Below are 24,377 nucleotides of genomic sequence, written 5' to 3'. Positions count from 1 at the left end.
GCGCGGGAAGGGGGGCAGAACCTGCCGCTGAGCCGCGGCGCTGATTGGCTCTGCCACCCAACTCATTTGCATGCCGCAGTTTCTCTTCCCTCCAGTCACGTGATCAGAGGGGGGGCGCTGAGGCTTCCTGTTTGGTGGGGGGGCGGGGGAATCGAGCCGCGGGCCTCCTTCTGGTCTCGCGCTGCCTGGCGGGGTTCTTGTCAGTTAGCAACAAAATGGCCGCGGTGGCAGCAGCTCTGCTCCTGAGGACGGTGGTGGTGGTGGCGGCGGCAGCAGCAGCAGCATCGAGGAGGAGCAGCGGGAGCCCGGCACCGCCTGTCTGCTAGAGAGAGCGCGCGCGAGACGCTGCAGCCCCAGCCTCCCCGCCACAGAGAGACGCTGCTGCAGCCCCCTGGGGAGACGTTGCTGCCTCAGCCTCTTGCCTCCCCCCGGGGCGCAAGACTCCTGGATTCCCTTCCCCCCCCCCTCCCCCCCGTGAGAGGCTCCGCTGCGGCAGCTTCCAGCCTGGTCCTGAGGGGCACTTCTGGATCCCTCTGGAGGAGACGGAGAGACCCCGCTGGATCTCCCCTCGTCCTCCTCCTGCCGCTGGATCTCCCCTCGTCCTCCTCCTGCCACTGGATCCTCCGCGAGAGACGCTCTGCTGGATTCCCCTCGCCCCATTGGGTCCCCCCTGTGAGAGATCCTTCTGCTTGGATGCCCTATAAGAGAAACTGCTGGATCCTCCCCTGTGAGTGACTGCTGGATCCTCCCCCGTCCTTCTCCCTGTGAGAGAGACTTCACTGGATCCTCCTCCTGCCTGGATCCCCATGTGAGAGAGACTGTTGGATCCCCCTGTGGCTCCAAATTTTGGAGGGGGAGCCCTCTTTCAACCAGGTTGTGGGATCCACTTTCTCCTTTTAATTTGCACTTTTTGAAGCCTCAGATGCTCCTCCATGTGGACAGAGAATCCATCAACACAAACAAAAAATAAACTCTCCCCGATCCACTCCACATCCTGATTCCGTGGGTTTTGCTGCAACTCGAAAGCAAATGTGTATTTAAAACAACATTCGTGTGCAAAAGTCTAGCTAGGGACTTTTTTCCCCTTTCTTTCTCCACTGGAAATCAAAAGCTTGTTTTGGAATTGAACCTGTTTCTCCTGCACTTGGGCTGGATAACACTGAAGCTCTTTGCTCTTCTGCTTGGATACTGTTTTCTTGTTGACTTGTTTTTCTTCTCTTCTGTGGCAGGTTGTGGGGGGAGTTGTTTTTTGTTTTTAGTTGGGGGGGGGAAACGACTGAATCTTTTTCGTGGCCGTGTGAGGGTTTTTTTTTTTTTCGGATTCAGATTCGTGAAATTACGGGTATTTTTTTTTTTTTAAAAAGCATTAAAATAAGCAAGAAGCACGTCAGAGAGACCACACGCTAGACGAAATACTCACTTGTTTCATTGTAGAAAGACTGAGTCGAAAGCTGCCAAAGAGCCCCTGAAGGAAAAGAAGAAAAGGTAAGGGGCGATAGTTTTATATTAATCTGGAAACAGTAGAAGTTGGAGATGGGAAAGACCTGTTAAGTCATTTCGTTAGTGCATGCCACCCTTTCCCCCCTTGGAGTCCAGGGCAGGATTTTTCACTATATCTGTATTTTATTTTCAAATAGTCTTCACCTTTTTATTTTATTATGGAACCGGTGGAACAAATAATACTGTAAAGTACTTCCACGCCAACTGTTTTTAAACAGTTATTTTAAGATATATCTTAAAACTAAAATCGTTTTCCCTACTTCCTAATTGTTAAAAAATAGACCTTTATAAAAACTTGGTATTTTCATATGGTGATTTTTTACACGTATCTAATTATCATTACCTGCATCATCATTTTAGGTGGAGTCCCATATGTAGCAGTTAAAAATGTTCTAGATTACAGGAAGAACCTTGTGAGTTTGCTTTTAATAAATGATGATGGATGTGTGAGTTGATGTGTAGCGTTTGAAAATTAGTATAAAATAATTAGCGAGGTCACCAGGGCTGCTTTTGATCATAACCAAGTAGGTGAAACTTGAACATCATCCTTGATGGTCAGTTTCAGTTAAATGGTAAGAGCTCTTTAGATCCGTAGTTTGTTTTTATATAATTAGGTTATGGTAACTTCCAGAACTTAGTCTCTAAATACTAGACATGAGGGAGATTATTTTTCATATTTTCATGAAGCCAAATTTTCCTTATTAGTTTCAGTAAGAGCATCAGTAAGGAACAAAAACCGTGTTGCTAACTGCAAAGAGAGATGGATGTTCAATTGTTATTCTTAGAAATCATGAGGCAGTGGAAGTTTATTAAAGATATTTGAATCCTCTGTTTTATTTTGCAAGTTTCTGTCAAAGGGTAATCTCTTTACTGTGTAACTGTGCATTAGTAGAAGGTCCAGTTATGAGACTCACTGAAATATACGAATTATTTTATGCCTCATAATATAATTTAATATTTTGTTTTCTTAAGTTATATATTTTTAATTGTTATTGCTGGAAAGTTCAGCATTTTATTTTCTTTAGAATGGCCATTGTAATCTAGCAAGTCATACTTTGATTTGGTCTAGGGTTAGCTTTATTCTCTGCTTCAATTTGGATATTTTTATTGGAAAATATTTGCTTATATTCAGTTTATATAATTTTCAACTTTGATTTGTATTTTTCTTGAGCACAACATGGCCATTTTTGCATATAAATGAATTGAGGAAATATTTTTTCCTGTATCTTAAACTAATTTGATTTTATATTCAGTGGAATCCAGACTAATAATTTAATTTAATCATTGGACTAATTAAACTAGTTAAAACCCAGTAATTGCTGCTGTTAGTGGTCTGGTTGGTTGTATTTGTATCAATATATATCTTAAATCAATGAATATTGTTACACTAAGAATAATGAACAAGACAACATCTGCTGTTCTTGGATGCCATTATTCAAATGATTCCCACTTTTTAAAATCCTTACTAACAGTAAATGTTTCCTCAGTTTGGATTTGGTGAGAGATGACCTTTGGATTTTGGTTGCTGTTGTACATTATATTTGATTTGTTTAAGAAATCACTGAGGTGGTAAACACAGATTTAGAAAACCTTTGTTTGCTTCTCTCAGAAATATGTATTGGGGGTTAGGTGAGATAGTATTGGATGCGACCTAACAAATTACCTGACAGGTTTTTTTTTCCATGCCTAATAGTTGAATTGCTTCACATCTTCTGTGACTTGTTAAATCCAATAAGCTTCCATTTGAATATCTTTCCAGCCAAGTTAATCTATGAATTGTGAACTATGATCTCAAAATGGTGCACTGACAAATGTCTAAAACGTACTTGTCTTCGAGTAATATTATTTTGTCTGCTACTGCCCCTTTTAAAATCTTTTCCAAAGTGACTCTTCTCCTTAATAGTAACTTGTGTATAAATAGTTAAGAAGGCTGCTGCTAGATATTTCTACTTAACTATATTGGAAGACACTGTTGTTATTGGATATCAATATTTTTACAGCCATGTTTCTTAACTTCTAAATTCAGACAATCTGGTTTCCAAAAATGGTTCAAGGGACTGGTGGTAGTTTTTCACCTCTATGACCACATTAAATTCAGTGAAGCATGTTGACTTCTGAAATCATTTCACCATTGTTAGGCAGACAAGGTGGGTGAGGTAATATCTGTGAGATGAGAATGGTCTCAGTTCAGTTCCTGGTGAACAGGTGCTTGGGTCCCAAAAATCGCAGTTGTATTGGCCAAGGAATGAATGGGCATGGAGATGTAGAGGCAGTCCCTCCAGAGCAAGGTTAAAACATGCATCAGAGGCTGTTTGGGGTGGGGCCAAGAGTATGATGTACTACTTTGGACAAATAAGACTGTGTCTAATGTATGTAGTGTCATAGGCCAAATATGTTAGTGCAAAATGACTGTGCTGTTCAGAACTTTTTCAGGTGTTTGATATTGCACTTATGATTTTTTTATGTTTCAGTTTTTTGCAGGATAGCAAACTATAAGTAGAGCATGTATTGACAAATATTAATTGTTTGGTAATATACAAACGTACAGCTGTTTTTAAAAAAAGCCCACTTTTATTCTTGAGATAAATGGGTGATGGGGTCCTTTACCATTTTCATTTGGTGTCTGTCAGTTTATGCTGTACAGATTCTTTTGTGATTAGGAGGTTATCTGGTACATAGCTTGGATGTTGTACTAAACACCTACCAGGCAGAAGACTAAACCTACTAGCAAGTGGAAGAGGTGAAGGAGAGCAGGGAGAAGAGCTAGTCTAGTCCACAAGCAATGTCCTGGTGAGAAGTCTAGTCCTAACAAAGTTTCCCAGCTGCTGGGAAGTGAAAGTGATGGGATGTCTGACAAAGTGCTGTTTTTGAACCTTGGTTGGGGTCTCTTTTTAAAAAGGATTTGCTAATTTAAAGCTCTTTCCTTTTCAAGTTTTCTGGAATGTCTTTGCGCCTTTTCCAAAACTGTCTCCTGTGCTCTGTGAATGGGAATGTGTGCATCACCCTCTTTCACTAAGCCTCGTCAGTAGCTAGGAAGAGGGAAAGAAGAGGTAGAGACCTCTCTAACCTGCTTAGAGGGTCTTTCATTACCCCCTAACATCTAAAGTACACTTTTGGTGAAGTTTGTGATCCTTTTGTTGAAATTTTAAAGACAATAGATAAATATTTTACTCCTGCTTTGTTTTTATTTTTTGAATATTATTGATACAATAGATGTTAAGTTTTTTCAGGTAGGATGAATTTTTCCAAATAAGTTTGAGAAAAACATGATCATTGTGGGAGACTGTATTGTTATGCCCAATCTTAAGATTCTTTGTGTTGACTAAATACTCAGGACTGTTAGTAGTTTAATGATGTGTGAAACTCAAAGTAAAGCATTAGATTAGAGTGAGACTAAAACTTTTCCCACCACAAGCTACAAATTATTTAAATCTTGAAATATTTTGATGATAAATATAAATTGAACTTATTAAGAAATTTCACTTAAAGAACAGAGTCTACAAAAGCAGTCTTCCTAGAAATAGCACAAGCATTTGGTAGTCTACTTTTTAAGAATCTTGGTTACTTAGGATTGTGAACAAATTTGTTTTTCATATAGAGGACTTAGTTTCCTTACTTGCTGACTTCTAGAGAAAACAGCTACCACTGTAAGCTGCTTACATATCAATGTATGAGTTACTCCAAGCAATCTACAGTTTAACATTATAGACCCCCTTTTTTCATTCATGAGAAACCAATATATTAAAACAGTGATCTGGAAATGTTTTACTTTCAGTTTTAGTAAGGAAAAATCAATGAGACTGGTGACAGTGGGAATGGATAATACTTTAAATTACATTTATTTCCCTCTAGGCAGCTGTCCTTACAGAGATAAATATGCACTTTTCCAAATGCTGTCATCTGGCCCCTTTCCAAAACAAGCTGAAGGAGGAGGTCAAGGGTGGAGCAGTCTTTTACTTCAGCAAAGAGAGGCTCTCAGTTGGAAAGAATTGTTAGATAAAGTCCTTGTAGTACTGGCTATGCGAACACTGCAGACTTAAAGTTAAAAAACAAACAAAAAAACCCTAAACCTTTCCTATTCAGATAAACTAGACTGTTAATTTCCTGTATGTTAAATCCTGTTACTGTAGTTATTTATGTAATAATTTCAGGTTATGCTAGTTTAATTGTGGACATGTATACTACTTACTTGAAAAAAAATCAATGAAAAATGTAAGACTTTGTTCAATCTTCGGTCACACCAAACCATGAGCAGCACAGAATTACTATTGGGTGTAATAGTTAAAATTCAGATAACAAGATTGTGGTAACACCATCAGAAGGTTTTCTCCTGACTTGGAACTTGCAGGTAGAAGTTTGTCAATCCCTTAGTATTAGAGATGAATGATAAGGAAACCTCTTTAATGCCTGGTGACACTACATTCTGGCCAATTTTGTATCAGCTGGTGCCTTCTAGTGATTAATGGCTGGAGGTTTTCAGTTGCATTATGAAGATATCAGCAAGGACAAATGGTATTTAAAAGAGAAAGTGAATTGGGAGATGCTTTAGAAATGACAATATAAAATTGTGTGCAGTGTTGTAGGTGTGTTGTCTCAAATAAAATTGCATTACTAAATGGATTTTACACTCTGCATGGCCTCTTTGATTTAGCAGTAAAAAGTAACCACATAAAGAGAGAGTGACCATTTTAATAGAAGTCAAATTTAGTGCTTAAAGCAATATATGGTTTTGTTTTAGAAATCTTGTCTGTTTATGAAAATTATTAATCTGTCAGAAAATCATGCTTTAGAGTTTGGACTCTTAATATAAGCATATTTAGAAATGTTTTGCGTGTAACACTTAAAATATGACTAATCTGCATTGTAGTTTTCAGAAAGCAACTACAAATGTGACCATGTATTAAAAGTTATTTTCTTTGTATGAACTGCCACTTTAAAAAATTGCTTTAGTGCCATTCTGCTGGTCAAAATTAGGTTAGTTAAATTATTGATTTTAGTTGGAGACTAAGTTTTGCTATTAAATCACAATTATCATAATTAGATTCTTCAAGAAAATATTCAAATTTTTATTAGTATAATTTTAATGTATTTTAAGATTGACTTTGTTTTTTCAAGAAATGTTCTTGATTCGCTTAATTTTTCTAAAAATGTTTCACTTGGCAATCTGTCCCTTTTGAGTTTACATTTTAATCTTACCTCTTTCAAATCAAAAGCTCGCTCTTTGTGAAGACATGCTGGATAACACTATTAATATCTATAGAAAGATCTCTATGAAGTAGTTAGCTATATATTTACAATCTTCACAGTTCCAAGAATCTAAGCATCAAATTTTGAATTGATTAACCTTGACCCTGGATGTATCAGCCGTATAATTTTACAAAATTAAAGTCCTGTGTAATTCAGACCTATGAAATATTAAAAGTTTGGGGAGGTAGTGAAGGCTGCTTTCTGGAGCTCTTTCCTTTTGTGTTTGATGGTCATGGAGGGCTCAGAAGAATGAGAACAGTTATTTGTGCTATAGCAGTGATGTTTTATGGCTGGATGCCCAGATTGTCTAGCTTTGCAGACAGCCCCGTCGTTTCTTTTGAGGTCTGTGTAGTTGGAATACATTTTTAATGTACAACTATCTGAAGCTTGCTGTTCCTGTGTCATGAAATGTACATTCACGTCAGAAATTTAAATCAAAGTGAGATTTTTCTCTGGTTTGTCAACAAATGTAGCGGAATTTATTTTTACAAGTTTAAGTTTAAAGAATATTCACGGTAATCTCTTGGGGCTTGCCTACACTACAGGGCACAGCTATGGCATTGCAGCTGTGCTGCTATAGACACTTGCTGCGGTGAGCTGCTTGAGAGGTGGTAGCTAGGTCAACAGAAGAATTCTTCTGTCGACATAGCAGTGTCTATACTAGGGCTGATGTCAGCTTGTGTGTGTCCATTAGGGGTGTAAATTTCACAGCCCTGAGTGGTGATGACCTAAGTTTTAGGTGTAAACTAGGTCTTACTTGGAAATGTAATTTCTTTGTATTTAAAACATGTTAGATCTATTCTAAAGCTAGTTTTTGTTCAGACTAAAGAGTGGAATCTTTAGAGAGAAAAATGATGCATATAGTTCTTCAGAGAGAAATTGACTTGTCAAGTAAATGTGACATACTTTGTGGTAAATAAGCCAGAGAGAAACACATTTACATGGCTCAAAATATTTTATAACTACTGCTAGGCTAGGGCAGTATTTTATTAGAGTCAACCCAAGGGCAGAATGGGACCTGTGTGGAGCTTCCCATCAAGCTGCTGTCTGTGGGCCTTACATTTTTATAGTCAATAGTAGATATCTAGTACCAGTAAATATCTACTGAAGAAGGAACTTCATTTTCTTCCTTGCTGCTGTTTCCTTTCCCACTCCCTTTTATTCTTGTTTGTGTATGTATGTATTGTTTGTTTTATTCCTCCCTTTTATTCTTGTTTGTGCATGTATGTATTTGGACTTCCAGTGACAGATGAGAGCCTTTTTTCATTTTTTGTTTGTGAAAGTAAATTTTTTACTTATTTAGCTTTATTGAATAGAATTTTAAGGAGGTAGTTATCCATTAATATACAAAAACATGAGTTCATCTTAAACTCTGGTTTTAGTTAAAATTGTTATTGGCTGGCACTTCATGTTGAAGGCACTGCCCCCGCAGCGGTTCCCGGCCAATGGGAGCTGCGGAGCCAGTGCTTGGGGTGGGGGCAGCATGCAGAGGTGCCTGCTGCGCCTCCGCCTAGGAGCAGCTGGGACAGGTCGCTGCTTGCAGGGAGCTGCTCGTGGTGAGCCCCCTCCCATGCTCCAGCCCCACACCCTCTCCCTCACCCAAATTCCCTCCCTCTTAGTTAACCAGCATTTTTCACTTACCGGCACCCCCCATTTCCCCAACATGCCTGATAAAACAGCTTTTACTGTACTAGTATCTCCAGAGAATATCTGTTTCATTGGGCAGGCTGCATGAATTTATCAGAATTACACCTATTTATTTAATTTGGCATAAACAGTAGTTCATTTTGATCCATCTAACTTAACTTCATCAACACAAGAAGGAAAAACTGTAAAAACAAGAATACCCAATTTAAAAATACTTTAATTGCTCTGTCTGAGGTTAACATGTAGTTTAAGATTGTCATTAAACAGTGAAAAATCAGGTCAAAATTCAGAGGTAATTGTCGTTCTAAAAAATTCTTCATTCTATTATGGTTATATTTTTCTCAATTTAGTTTACCATGTATTTGTTAAGCATGAGTACAGCGGAGTCCTCAAACAATAATTGTAAGTTTAGCTTTCTGACTGTAGTCCTGATGTTGATATATAACAAATACAATATTGATTTAATAAGTTTCTGAATTTAAAAAGCTGAATCATTTTACTACAGGTTTAAGTATTTGTTATTCATCTATTAGTGATCTTTTCTTAGTATTTAAAGATTCTGCTTTGTATTGTGTCTACAGACTTTGCAATTGGTTGTCATTTTTTTTTCAGTTAAACTGTAGGTGTGGTCTGGAAAATAACCTTATAAATAAAATTAGTGTACCATATAAAACTCTGTTCAGATTACAAGATTCTTCAGACTGCCAGCACTGCAGGCTTAACCTGACATTTGAAAATCAAATGGTGTTCTCTGCTTTTTGCATTACCAAAAATAGAGAATCTGGAGTAGAATTTTAGCTGTCAAGTTTGATAGGAGAGCATGTGGCAACTCGTTCTCATTTTATTTGCAATGCTGATGATGCTAAAACCTTAATACATTAGTTCAATAAGCAGTGGTGACTCAGAGTAATTAGGAAGCCAACACATGCCATACATAAGTGGCAGATAGGTTTTTAACAATAACACCGCTTGGTTTCACAATATAGAAGTAGTTGGTGCAAAATGTAATTCTGCACTTAATAAGTAGATTTCCCCTGTGTTTTGGTAACTCGAATATGAAAAACATAGCTGCCATGCATTTGTGAAGCGGTGTAGGTGATGGTATTCTAACTGCCAATTCATATTTTCTAACATCATTTGTCATAAGACAGAATGCATATATTGTTGATTTAGATGTTAGACCACTGATTTCAGTGTAGTTGTCATAAATGTGTGGTGAGTAGTATTCTTACCATTAATAAACTAGTATCCTTATATGAACAGCATAGTTTGAGGGAAAACATGATTTTCTGTGGGATTTGATGGAATTGGGAAAATGCAGAATTGTTACTGTTTTTTGGTAATGCATATATCTTTCTAATCAAGCTTTTTGAGAGAAATGACCCAAATCTGGTTCAGATGTAAGTCTCCACAAATACTTGTTAAGTGAATATCATAAAAGATAAATTATCATGACTCTTGGTATATTGGAGTCTATTGTCAGACTTATTTCTTCATTCGGTTTTCAGACTTATGGCCTGTATTCATACATGCTTACAAAATGTATTGTTCTAGCCCAAAAAAAGCATTTTGGCTTGTTTAATCTCATCTGTAAAAAACACAACAAGTTTTAATATTGAAAATAAAACTTTTAGCATAGTTTTATGGTTTAGTTAAATTAAAAATAGGGCGGTCAATCACAGTTAATTCACATGATTAACTAAAAAAATTAATCACGATTAAAATATTTATCACAATTGCACTGTTAATAGAATATCAATTGAAATTAAATATTTTTGGATGTTTTTCTACATTTTCAAATATATTGATTTCTGTTACAACAGAATACAAACTGTACAGCGCTCACTTTATATAAGTATTTTTGATTACAAATATTTGCACTGTAAAAATGATAAAAGTAATAGTGTTTTTCAGTTCACCTCATACAGTTACCATAGTGTAATCTCTTTATTGTGAAAGTGTAACTTACAAATGTAGATTTTGGGGGGGGGGGGTTACATAACCACTCCAAATCAAAACAATGTAAAACTTTAGAGCCTACAAGTCCACTCAGTCCTACTTCTTGTTCAGCCAGTCGGTAAGAAAAACAAGTTCGTTTACATTTATGGGAGATACTGCTGCCCACTTCTTATTTACGATGTCACCTGAAAGTGAGCACAGGCGTTCACATGGTACGTTTGTAGCCGGCGTTGCAAGGTGTTTACATGCCAGGTATGCTAAACATTCGTATGCTCTTTTATGTTTTGGCTACCATTCCAGAGGACATGCTTCCTGTTGATGATGATGCTTGATTTAAAAAAAAAAAAAAAAAAAGTGTGTTAATTAAATTTGTGACTGACCTCCTTGGGGGAGAATTGTATGTCTCCTGTTCTGTTTTACCCGCATTCTGCCATATATTTCATGTTATAGCAGTCTCAGGTGATAACCCAGCACATGTTTGCTTTAAGGACACTTTCACAGGAGATTTGACAAAACGCAAAGAAGATACCAGTGTGAGATTTCTAAAAATAGCTACAGCACTCAACCCAAGGTTTAAGAATCTGAAGTGCTGTCCAAAATCTGAGAGGGACGAGGTGTGGAGCGTGCTTTCAGAAGTCTTAAAAGAGCAACGCTCCGATGTAGAAACTACAAAACCCGAGCCACCAAAAAAGAAAATCAACCTTCTGCTGGTGGCATCTGACTGAGATGATGAAAATGTACGTGCATCGGTCTGCTCTGCTTTGGATCATTATCGAGCAGAACCTGTCATCAACATGGATGCATATCCTCTGGAGTGGTGGTTGAAGCATGAAGGGACGTATGAATCTTTAGAGCATCTGGCACGTAGATACCTTGTGGCTGTGACGGATTGGATCACAGAAACCTCCTTGGGACTGCCACCTGATGTGCCAAGATTACTTCTGCCCTTGCTTTCCCTCCCAGTTTGGGATTCCAGCACCCTGTCTTGCTGAGCCAGACATGCCAGTCTGCTCCAACACAGACCCAGGGTCTGAAACATGTGCCTCAAACTGCAAGCGTAACTGAAACAACTTAGAAAGTGTTCCTGTCTTTAACATTCAGATGCCCAACTGCCAATGGGGTCCAAACCCTAAATAAATCTGTTTTACCCTGTATAAAGCTTATACAGGGTAAACTCATAAATTGTTCGCCCTCTATAACACTGATAGAGAGGTATACACAGTTGTTTGTGCCCCCCCCCCAGTGTATTAATGCATACTCTGGGTTAATTCAGACGTAAAAAGTGATTTTATTAAATACAGAAAGTAGGATTTAAGTGGTTCCAAGTAGTAACAGACAGAACAAAGTGAATTACCAAGCAAAATAAAATAAAACACGCAAGTCTAAGTTTAGTACAGTAATAAAATGAATACAGGTAAAATCTCACCCTCACAGATGATTCAGTAAGTTTCTTTCACAGACCAGACACCTTTCTAGTCTGGGTCCAATCCTTTCCCCTGGTACAGTCCTTGTTCCAGCTCAGATGGTAGCTAGGGGATTTCTCATGATGGCCTTCCCCTTGTTCTGTTCCACACATTTATATATCTTTTGCATAAGGCGGGAATCCTTTGTCCCTCTGGGTTTCCACCCCTCCTTCTCAATGGAAAACCACCAGGTTTAAGATGGATTCCAGTTCAGGTGACATGATCACATGTCACTGTAAGACCCCCAAGCCTTCGTTCCTCCCAGCCTGAGTCACAGGAAGGCCTGCCTGCAAACAGAGCCATCCGCAGTCAATTGTCCTGGTTGATGGGATCCTTCAAGATTCGAAACCACCATTAATGGCCCACACTTTGCATAATTACAATAGGCCCTCAGAATTATATTTCATATTTCTAGTTTCAGATACAAGAGTGATACATTTATACAAATAGGATGACCACACTCGGTAGATTATAAGCTTTGTAATACCTTACAAGAGACCTTTTGCATGAAGCATATTTTAGTTACGTTATATTCATACTCATCAGCATACTTTCATAAAATCATATAGAGTGCAACATCACACTGGCTACAACAGTGCCATGTGAATGCCTGTTCTCACTTTCAGGTGATATTGTAAACAAGAAGTGGGCAGCATTATCTCTTGCAAATTGTTTGTCTGAGTGATTGGCTGAAGTAGGACTGAGTGGACTCACAGGCTCTAAAGTTTTACATTTGTTTTATTTTTGGATGCAGTAATTTTTTTTGTACATAATTCTACCTTTGTAAGTTCAACTTTCATGATAGAGATTGCACTACAGTACTTGTATTAGGTGAATTGAAAAATAGTATTTCCTTTGTTTTTTTACAGTGCACATATTTATAATAAAGATAAATATAAAGTGAGCACCGTACACTTTGTATTCTGTGTTGTAATAGAAATCAATTTATTTGAAAATGTACAGAATATCCACAAATTTAAATAAATGGTATTTATTATTTAACCGCACGATTAATCAAGATAATATTTTTAAGCGTGCGATTAATCTAGATTAATTTTTTTAAGCTCTTGACAGTCCTAATTAAAAACATTTAAAGCCAATAATAATATATATTCTGTTTTAAGGGGCCAGTCTGGTGAGCTAGAATTGCAACATTCTGCTATGCCACGGGAATAGAACTGAATGTACAACTGATCTGTGAGTAGGCCTCTGTGGAACTCTTCCTGCATCTGCTAACCAGATCTGGTCCCTTTTAGTATGTGCCGCAGGGGTCTCTCTTTCTCCCAGGCTTTTTATGGAGTAGTGGGTGTATGTACAAGTTATGACTCAGATTATGATGGAAAACTGATGGTAGACAAGAAGGGTGTGTTCACTGCAACTGATTCCCAGATCCACGGAGAACATTTATAGATACATTCTCCTATAGAGCTGGTATCTGTTACATGATCTTTCTGATACCCAGAACATTCTCAATAAAATCCAGGGAGATGGGTCATTCTGGTGGCTACAAGCCCGGTACATGGATGCCATCCAGTTATCATTTGAATAATTTCTGCTTGCTTAGTTCCCAAATATATTGTTGCACTATTTCCCCCCGTGCCTTGCTTTTTGAAAGATTTTTTTCAGGCTTGATGACCTTAATGGAGTTGTATAAGTTTATTTTTTGAAAGGAGGTCATACTTTAAAACCTCCAGGTAAATTTGAGAAAAGCATTGATGCACTAGTAGAGATGTTGATACTGGTGAGATCGCCTCTCTTTTCTGTGTAGCTCAAAAACTTGTCTCTTTCACCAACAGAAGTTGGTCCAATAAATCTTATTTCTCTAGTATTGTTGTAATTTCAAAATAGCGTTTCAGCTGAGGATACAGATCTGGTTGCAGAAACTTCAGTGAAACAAACTACTTTCACTCACTTCAGAGTTCTTGATCTTCTCTTTTCAAGATGAATGAAACAAATCTTGAGCACAAAGTTTCAACTAGTTTTACTAAACAAAGTTAATGCACATTAAGAAGTCAGTAAGATATAGACAGTAATGTGCCCTCTTTTGTCTTTAGTTTAAGGTTTCAGATCTGTACAGTGGACATTTTAAAACACATTTTATAGTAGAGCATGTAGGTGTTCTTTCTTAAAGATTTGGTGTTATCCCCCTGCTGAGAATCCCAGGACCCCTGACATTTTATTGTGACTCTGGATTAGCTCACTGGGGTCTTGTTCAGAATTCTTCTTTTCATACTTGATAAATTGAATTCCATATTCCCAGTGCATTTAACTAGAATAGTGTTTGAAAAACTTTAAAAAGGCAGCTAAACTTAAAAAAAAGAATTAATTCGTTGAAGAATGGTTGTATGTTGTTGCAAGTTTAAATGTGGGGAGGCAGAGGAAATAAGGATTTATTGTAATCCAAAATCTTCCCAGAACATCAAGCATTTTGTATCCCATTGTAACAATTACATTTACAAAAATGGAAAGCAACATTTTTTTCCTTTTATTGTAGGCATTTTGGTTAAAGACCATAAGGCTTAAAGCTAAAACATTGGCATAGATCATGTACTTTTGTTTTTAAACAGGCCACCTATTTCATTTGTTCTGCTTATTTCTGTTAAGGTACTTACAACAAAAATAACTTCTACAGTATTACAATTTAATGGCTAGGCTAAAGTGAAGTTGAACTTCTTTAATTGAACAGAGTTCGTTCTCTTTCCCTCTCAGGTCTGACATGTCTCCTGGTATGGCACATATACACCATTGCTAGATGGCAAGGCTTTTATATTTTTAGCTTCAAAAGTAAAGATGAAAAACTAGAGAAACAATACTTAAGCTTGGAAAGATTACATTTTTATTGGTACATGTTGGGAAACGTTGATTTCACTCTTCACGCACAAACCGACAAAGTCCATCAATAATTGAGATTTACAGATGGGCAAAGTGAGAAAAATGCTGCATGAGAATTTATTAAAGTTTCATTTAAAGGTATTTTTACTTTTGATATGTAATGTTGACAATTTTTGTTTTAATGGTTAAAAAGCTTTAACTTTTTGAAGTGTAACACCTAATGAAGTTAAATAATTATTGTCTGACCCCTGTAATTTCCCACAAGTGTGAACATATAAATGGATAAAAAAAATTGATATTATCTGTTGAAATAAAAATATTCCAATTTTGACAGTCCTAACAATACTGGGTTGATATAACTGGTAGTTTTGCTGTAAATTCAGATGCTCCAGGTATTCTTCATCAAGTACACAATACTACTTTTTTTCTAATGTTTTCCTCCTCCTTGTACCATCCTATACCTGTTAATTGCATAGTAATCTGTTGTATTTGTATAAATGCTCTTTTTTTAAAGTCTTGGATTCTTGTTTCCAGAAAGACTTTTTGTATATATTTATGATTAGATTTTTCTTTAATACATTTCACCACCTGCCCTTCCCTGGCATACACCTTGTTCAATACACCAGTGTTTCTGGGTCACTAATACAGCCTTTTTACCCTTCTAATCTTCTCTTCAGGACATTTGCTTGTAAATATAAGGTGATCCTGGCTGCTTTTTCTAGCTCTGTTTCCTAAGTTCTTCAGTTCTCTTCAAAGCTCCATCGATTGACTGACTATGCCTCGGACTCTTGGACTTGAAAAGCCACTAAAACTTTATTTAACCCAGAGTGAACATAACAGAAGCAGATGGTTACTAACAGAATTCCGACAACTGATTTTTAAGGCAGTAGAACAGCTAGAAAAGCAACTACTGACTTGTGTGTGTCTACCATAGAGATTCTCAAACTTTTGTATTGGTGACCCCTTCCACACAGGAAGCCTCTGAGTGTGACCACCCCTCCCCCCCCATAAATTAAAAACATGTTTTAAAAATATTTAACACTATTATAAATTCTGGTGGTGAAGCGGAGTTTCGGGGTGGAGGCTGACAGCTCAAGACCCTCACGTAATAACCTCGCAACCCCATGAGGGGTCACAACCCCCAGTTGGAGAACCCTGGTCTACTAGGTGACATTTTCTAAAGTAGAGTCTATTTTAAAAACAGCAATTTTTCCTTTTTGGAAGATACAAAAATAAAATGGGAAAAATTTCTGGTAACGAATTGTCCCCTTCATGTCTGTCTTCCATTCTCATCTCTGCCTCTTTCCATTCAATGCTGTCTGCCTGGAACCCTCTACTTGACCTAGTTCACTGTGCCTCAGTCCTCTCTTCTAAATCTCTCATTAAAACATCTATTAAAGTCCTCCATGCAGAAAAATGTAACACATTTGACTAAAAACACAAAACAGAGTTGTTTCCCTCTGCTGCCCCCACCCCCAACTTCAGGCAAATCCTAGAGCTAGTAGGATACCTGCCAAACTTAATGAGTCAATTCTGCTGTGTGTCAGTATTCTATATTCTTGTTTCTTTTGAGGCTTTGTTCTACGTTGGGAATTTTGTTCCGATTCGAGCAATAGATGACCAGCTAGCAGTGAAGCTGCACTGGTGCAAATCCCAAGTGTAGACCAGAAAAGCCGTGATGTGCGCTGGTGTGGCGCCTCTTGAAACTGGATAAAATGCCACCAATGCAAATTGCAACTTCCCTTGTCTGCACTTGGGGGTTACACTGATTCAGGTGCTTTGGTAGCTGGATGATGGTGGCTGGAATCAGGTCAAATTCCACTTTAAGGAGTACTGCTTTCCAGTATATGTGAACATAGTATATTGAATACTAGTGCACTGATTTTTTTCTTTATACTTTTGTAATAGAAATGGTGTTGAATGATAGGTTTGGTTATTAGTGTTCAGTAAACTAACACAACATAGCTCATTAAATAGTAATGTATAAGGCTGCATGTCTTCTGTCACAGAAGTCACAGATTCTGTGACTTTTGCAGCGGCTGGTGTGGCAGCCCCTGGGCCAGTAGCAGCAGTTTGGGTATTGGAGAGGGCTCAGGGCTGGGCCAGGGGGTTGGGGTACGGGGCGGCGCTTACTTGGGGGAAGGGGACTCCCCGGAAGCGGCTGGCATGTCTCTGCGGCTCCTGACCCAGGCAGTGAGGTCAGATGGCTCTGCTTGCAAGCACCGCCCATGCAGCTCCCATTGGCTGCGGTTCCCAGCCAATGGGAGCTGTGGAGCTGGAGCTCATGGCAGGGGCAGCGCATGAAGCCTCCCTGGCCTTCCCTCCCCATAGGAGCTGCAGGAACACATGGAGCTGGGTAGGGAGCCTGCCAGCCCGCCCGCCAACCCTCCGCGTGCCCCCTCCCCCCCCCCCCCCCCAGCACCAGTGGGGGTCCTGGGTTGCACGCTGCTGCCAGGCCACCCCAGCGGGGGTCCCGAGCCGCACCTGCAGCGCCCCTGCCCAAGTTTTAGTTAGGGTATCATACAAGTCATGGACAGGTCACGGGCCATAAATTTTTGTTTACTGCCTGTGACCTGTCCATGACTTTTCCTAAAAATACCCTGACTAAAACATAGCCTTAGTAATGTGTAAATGCTTGGTCTCCCTTATTGTCCAGCTCACGTTAATTGGCTTCTGTGTGTCAGTATAGCTATACTGAAAAAAAGTAATGAAGCAGTTGTTTCACCCTACATGAAAGGGACCTGTTGAGTTAATATTCGGAAACCTCCAAGTAAGATCTACATTTTGCAGGAAGTTGTTTGGCCTCTTCTCTTGGTACTTAACCTGTATGTCAAAATGACTGTAGTAGTGGGAGACTTTGTGCTGTTGGAGATACTATCCTTTAGGTGAGATGCATAAAACAAATATCCTTTTCAGTTCTCCTCATGAAAAATCATTGGCTCTACTTGTCAGAGTAAGATGAAATTATTAACATAGTTTCCTGTGTCAGCCTAAATATTCCCCTGTACCTTCAATAGGATATTTTAATTGACTGTTATATTTTCACGCTCTGTTCTAAACTATTGTTGTAGTGCTTCTGTGAGCTGTTAAACTGCAGCTCTATTTCACCCTTGATGCAGTAGCATTTCAGTAGTAGATTAAGTTTTATCTGTGTATATCCTGTTTCTACTTAAGTGTGTTGTGTGATTTTAGGGCTTGTCTTCATGGGGTTATTCTGCAATAGCTATTCCTGATTAACGATTTCTAATTAACTCCATGTGTGAACACTGGTATTCCAGAAGAAGAGTTCTTTTCTCAAAATTAGCTTAATGCACTAAGGCACTCTTATTCTGAAATAACATCCACATATGGAGTTAATCAGGAATAGTTAACCAATTTTAAATTCACACCCTACTTTTTCCAGATTAACTTTCACATGTAGACAAGCCCTTAATTAGAAGCTGTTAATAAAATGCTCGGAGGTCTCTGAAAGATGGTGTAGAAATGCCAGTGTATCAGCATCTACTAAACTAGTGGTTCTCAACCTATTTACTATTGTGGGCTGCACATGCAGCTCTCTGTTATGTAGGCCACATACCACACACTATATGTACTACCTGTGTTTCCCTAAAGATGTCACATGAGCTGCAGCTGTGTGCTGAACGGGCTGCAAGCGGCCCACGGGTTGAGAACCACTGTACTAAGCTAATACCTTAACCTTTTCAGAATGTTGACATGCTTCACGTTGCCTACAATATTACTTAGGAGCATATATGTAATGTACAGGATTTACTTCAGCAACACCACAATTATTTAGTTTGTCTACATGGGGAAGTTTTTCCGGGATAAGGTAGGGAGTGAATTTAAAGCACAATAGTTATTTTGGAATAGCTCCCCGTGTGAACTCTCTTATTCTGGAATAATGGTCCCTTTTTCCAGTAGAATAAATTAAACCAGAAAAAGGCGCACTTGCTTCAGAATAAGAGTGTCCACATGGGGAGCCATTGTGGAATAGCTGTTCTAGTCAACTTACATGTGTAGGCAAGCGCTCAGGATCTTAAAATGAATGAGGACAAAACTCATTAGAATGCCAATGTAAGAACTACACCAGAATGCGTTGTATTTAGTAGCAACACCATTAGACTTAACTTTGAGTTTGTGTTTAAGCATAAACTATCCCCAGAAGGGTCAGTGCCAAGTTGTCTAGACAGGACTTCACCAAATTGTCTACAATTAAAAGTGTAAACTGTGATTTCAAATGTGAAGGAGACTCTGAAGATAATAAGAGAACTCAGTCACATGAGTTGTGAATATTTGGTGTCACCTGGAAACAGACATTTTTCTTCTTTTCACTTCCGAACTCTCAAACAGTTATAAATAAGAAACCTAGCCCTGGTCTACACTAGGACTTTAGGTCAAATTTAGCAGCGTTAAATCGATGTAAACCTGCACCCATCCACACGATGAAGCCCTTTATTTCGACTTAAAGGGCTCTTAAAATAGATTTCCTTACTCCACCCCTGACAAGTGGATCAGCGCTTAAATCGGCCTTGCCGGGTTGAATTTGGGGTACTGTGGACACAATTCGACGGTATTGGCCTCCGGGAGCTATCCCAGAGTGCTCCATTGTGACCGCTCTGGACAGCACTCTCAACTCAGATGCACTGGCCAGGTAGACAGGAAACGAACCGCGAACTTTTGAATCTCATTTCCTGTTTGGCCAGCGTGGCAAGCTGCAGGTGACCACGCAGAGCTCATCAGCAGAGGTGACCATGATGGAGTCCCAGAATCGCAAAAGAGCTCCAGCATGGACCGAACGGGAGGTACGGGATCTGATCGCTGTATGGGGAGAGGAATCCGTGCTATCAGAACTCCGTTCCAGTTTTCGAAATGCCAAAACCTTTGTCAGAATCTCCCAGGGCATGAAGGACAGAGGCCATAACAGGGACCCGAAGCAGTGCCACGTGAAACTGAAGGAGCTGAGGCAAGCCTACCAGAAAACGAGAAAGGCGAACGGCCGCTCCGGGTCAGAGCCCCAAACATGCCGCTTCTATGATGAGCTGCATGCCATTTTAGGGGGTTCAGCCACCACTACCCCAGCCGTGTTGTTTGACTCCTTCAATGGAGATGGAGGCAACACGGAAGCAGGTTTTGGGGATGATGATGAGGAGGAGGTTGTAGATAGCTCACAGCAAGCAAGTGGAGAAACCGGTTTTCCCGACAGCCAGGAACTGTTTCTCACCCTGGACCTGGAGCCAGTACCCCCCGAACCCACCCAAGGCTGCTTCCTGGACCCGGCGGGCGGAGAAGGGACCTCCGGTGAGTGTACCTTTTAAAATACTATACGTGGTTTAAAAGCAAGCATGTGAAAGGATTACTTTGCCCTGGCATTCGCGGCTCTCCTGGATGTACTCCCAAAGCCTTTGCAAAAGGTTTCTGGGGAGGGCAGCCTTATTGTGTCCTCCATGGTAGGACACTTCACCACTCCAGGCCAGTAACACGTACTCGGGAATCATTGTACAACAAAGCATTGCAGTGTATGTTTGCTGGCGTTCAAACAACATCCGTTCTTTATCTCTCTGTGTTACCCTCAGGAGAGTGAGAAATCATTCGTGGTCTCCTGGTTGAAATAGGGTGCTTTTCTTCAGGGGACACTCAGAGGAGCACATTCCTGCTGGGCTGCTTACCTGTGACTGAACAGAAATTTTCCCCGCTGTTAGCCACAGGGAAGGGGGAGGGTTGAGGGGGTAGCCACGTGGTAGGGGGAGGCAAAATGCGACCTTGTAACGAAAGTGCATGTGCTACGTATGTAATATTAACAGCAAGGTTTACCCTGAAAGACTGTAGCCACTGTTTTATAAAATGTCTTTTTAAATACCGCTGTCCCTTTTTTTTTTCCACCAGCTGCATGTGTTTCAATGATCACAGGATCTTCTCCTTCCCAGAGGCTAGTGAAGATTAGAAAGAAAAAAAAAACGCACTCGAGATGAAATGTTCTCCGAGCTCATGCTGTCCTCCCACACTGACAGAGCACAGACAAATGTGTGGAGGCAAATAATGTCAGAGTGCAGGAAAGCACAAAATGACCGGGAGGAGAGGTGGCGGGCTGAAGACAGGGCTGAAGCTCAAAAGTGGCAGCAGCGTGATGAGAGGAGGCAGGATTCAATGCTGAGGCTGCTGGAGGATCAAACCAGTATGTTCCAGTGTATGGTTGAGCTGCAGCAAAGGCAGCTGGAGCACAGACTGCCACTACAGCCCCTGTGTAACCAACCGTCCTCCTCCTCAAGTTCCATAGCCTCCACACCCAGACGCCCAAGAACGTGGTGGGGGGGGCCACCGGCCAACCAGCCACTCCACCACAGAGGATTGCCCCAAAAAAAGAAGGCTGTCATTCAATAAATTTTAAAGTTGTAAACTTTTAAAGTGCTGTGTGGCATTTTCCTTTCCTCCTCCACCACCCCTCCTGGGCTAGCTTGGTAGTCATCCCCCTGTTTGTGTGATGAATGAATAAAGAATGCATGAATGTGAAGCAACAATGACTTTATTGCCTCTGCAAGCAATGATTAAAGGGAGGAGGGGAGGGTGGTTAGCTTGCAGGGAAGTAGAGTGAACCAAATGGCGGGGGGTTTCATCAAGGAGAAACAAACAGAACTTTCAAACCGTAGCCTGTCCAGTCATGAAACTGGTTTTCAAAGCTTCTCTGATGCGTACCGCGCCCTCCTGTGCTCTTCTAACCGCCCTGGTGTCTGGCTGCGCGTAACCAGCAGCCAGGCGATTTGCCTCAACCTCCCACCCTGCCATAAACGTCTCCCCCTTACTCTCACAGATATTGTGGAGCACACAGCAAGCAGTAATAACAGTGGGAATATTGGTTTCGCTGAGGTCTAAGCGAGTCAGTAAACTGTGCCAGCGCGCCTTTAAACATCCAAATGCACATTCTACCACCATTCTGCACTTGCTCAGCCTGTAGTTGAACAGCTCCTGACTACTGTCCAGGCTGCCTGTGTACGGCTTCCTGAGCCATGGCATTGAGGGTCAGGCTGGGTCCCCAAGGATACATATAGGCATTTCAACATCCCCAACAGTTATTTTCTGGTCTGGGAATAAAGTCCCTTCCTGCAGCTTTTGAAACAGACCAGAGTTCCTGAAGATGCGAGCGTCATGTACCTTTCCCGGCCATCCCACGTTGATGTTGGTGAAATGTCCCTTGTGATCCACCAGAGCTTGCAGCACTAATGAAAAGTACCCCTTGCGGTTTATGTACTCGCCGTCTTGGTGCTCCGGTGCCAAGATAGGGATATGGGTTCCGTCTATGGCCCCACCACAGTTAGGTAATCCCATTGCAGCAGAGCTATCCACTATGACCTGCACATTTCCCAGGGTTACTACCTTTGATATCAGCAGATCTTTGATTGCGTGGGCTACTTGCATCACAGCAGCTCCAACAGTAGATTTGCCCACTCCAAATTGCTTCCCAACTGACCGGTAGCTGTCTGGCGTTGCAAGCTTCCACAGGGCTATCGCCACTCACTTCTCAACTGTGAGGGCTGCTCTCATCTTGGTATTCATGCGCTTCAGGGCAGGGGAAAGCAAGTCACAAAGTTCCATGAAAGTGCCCCTACGCATGCGAAAGTTTCGCAGCCACTGGGAATCGTCCCAGACCCGCAACACTATGCGGTCCCACCAGTCTGTGCTTGTTTCCCGAGCCCAGAATCAGCGTTCCACAGCATGAACTTGCCCAATTAGCACCATGATGCATGCATTGGCAGGGCCCATGCTTTCAGAGAAATCTGTGTCCATGTCCTGATCACTCACGTGACCGCACTGACGTCGCCTCCTCGCCCGGTATCGCTTTGCCAGGTTCTGGTGCTGCATATACTGCTGGATAATGCGTGTGGTGTTTAATGTGCTCCTACTTGCCAAAGTGAGCTGAGCAGCCTCCATGCTTGCCTTGGTATGGCGTCCGCACAGAAAAAAGGCGTGGAATGATTGTCTGCCGTTGCTCTGACGGAGGGAGGGGCGACTGACGACATGGCTTACAGGGTTGGCTTCAGGGAGCTAAAATCAACGAAGGGGGTGGCTTTACATCAATGAGTATTTCAGGCAGGACTTCACGGAGGGTTCCAATAAGAAATGGTGCACCAAAGTTATTGTTCTTATTGGAACAATGAGGTTAGTCTGGCCTCTGATTGATACATGGCTAGATTTACCTTGCTGCACCTTCTCTGTGAGTGACTGCAGTGTGACCTAGAGGAATGAGTCCCCTAGACAGGGGAGGGTAGGAAGCAAATGAGTACAAAACAAATCTGGTCTATTTCTTGTTTTGATCCACTCCATCTATCTTTTACATCTTTGGCTGGCAGCAGATGGTGCAGAAGGACTGCAAGCCATCCACATCTCATGGCTGCTTGGCAGAAAACGGTGCAATACGACTGCTAGCCATCCTCATCTCTTGCCTGCCCGGCAGAAGATGGTGCAATATGACTGCTAGCCATCCCCATCTCTTGCCTGCCCGGCAGAAGATGGCACAGTACGACTGCTAACAATCCGTATTGCCTGCCTGCTCACCGTAAGATGGTTCAATAGGACTGACTGCAGGACTAAAGAGAATGACCTGGTCAAGTCACTCCAGACTTAGTCCCTGCACCCATGTCTGTCCAGGCGCTCCCAGCCCACGCGGCCAGGAGCACCTCGAACATGACGATGACTGCTACCAGTCATATTGCACCGTCTGCTGCCAGAAGGCAATGGGTTGCTGCTACTGTGTAGCAATGCAGTACCGTGTCTGCCAGCACCCAGGAGACATATTGTGACGGTTACCTGAGCGGGCTCCATGCTTGCCGTGGTATGGCGTCTGCACAGATAACTCAGGAAAAAAGGCGCGAAACGATTGTCTGCCCTTGCTTTCACGGAGGGAGGGAGGGATCAGGGGCCTGACGATATGTACCCAGAACCACCCGCGACAATGTTTTAGCCCCATCAGGCATTGGGATCTCAACCCAGAATTCCAATGGGCAGTGGAGACTGCGGGAACTGTGGTATAGCCACCCACAGTGCAACACTCTGGAAGTCGATGCTAGCCTTGGTATTGTGGAAGCACTCCGCCGAGTTACTGCACTTAATGCACTTAGAGCATTTTCTGTGGGGGGACACACACGCGAATATATAAAACCGATTTCTAAAAAACCGACTTCCATAAATTCAACCTGATTTCGTAGTGTAGACATACCCCTAGACTGTAATATGTTTTTACGGTGGTGGGTGAACTAATAGAGCCACATGTAATGCCGATAGATAATATCCATGCTTCTTGACTTGGGTCTCTCAATTTATCTGAGTTCTGATTTGCCACCCTTCCTGCTGTTCCAGTAGAAGATCTCTCCTGAGCAATATGATGATCTCCAGTTTGAAAAACCATTTTGCTTTTCGGGTTGTGGATTTAAATAATTTGTTTTCTTTCAGGTCAGTTAGAATGTGATAGTACAGTAAAACTCTTTGTCTCTGCTAGTTACTTAAAGCACCTGTGATACAGTACTGCATGTATCCATAAAATGAAAAAAAAATCGTACAAATGCATACAAAGAAATTATGCTTTATTTTCAGTGGGCTTTTATATTTTTTAAACCAACCTTTTAACTTGCTCCTGTATAATAAAGGAGAACAAATAGTGCCTTTGGAGAAAAATGTATAACGCACACCTTGGTTTTTATCAATGGCAATATAATCAAAACTTTAAATAACCTTGTGAAC

At 40.9% G+C, this 24,377-nt stretch overlaps 1 protein-coding gene across 1 annotated transcript in view; it reads left to right on the top strand.

Annotated features, from left to right (window-relative positions):
- The first annotated feature begins 1,468 nt into the window (after positions 1–1,468).
- Positions 1,469–24,377, top strand: part of LOC144274921 (trinucleotide repeat-containing gene 6C protein-like) — a 137,887-nt gene continuing 114,978 nt past the window's right edge. The window contains exon 1 of the mRNA XM_077834019.1: positions 1,469–1,485. The gene's annotated coding sequence lies outside the window, so the exon portion shown is untranslated. The remainder of the gene's footprint in view (positions 1,486–24,377) is intronic.

This window comes from Eretmochelys imbricata, chromosome 14 (genome assembly GCF_965152235.1).
Source record: "Eretmochelys imbricata isolate rEreImb1 chromosome 14, rEreImb1.hap1, whole genome shotgun sequence".
Lineage (NCBI taxonomy): Eukaryota > Metazoa > Chordata > Testudines > Cheloniidae > Eretmochelys > Eretmochelys imbricata.
This window is presented reverse-complemented; position numbering and strand designations above follow the sequence as displayed.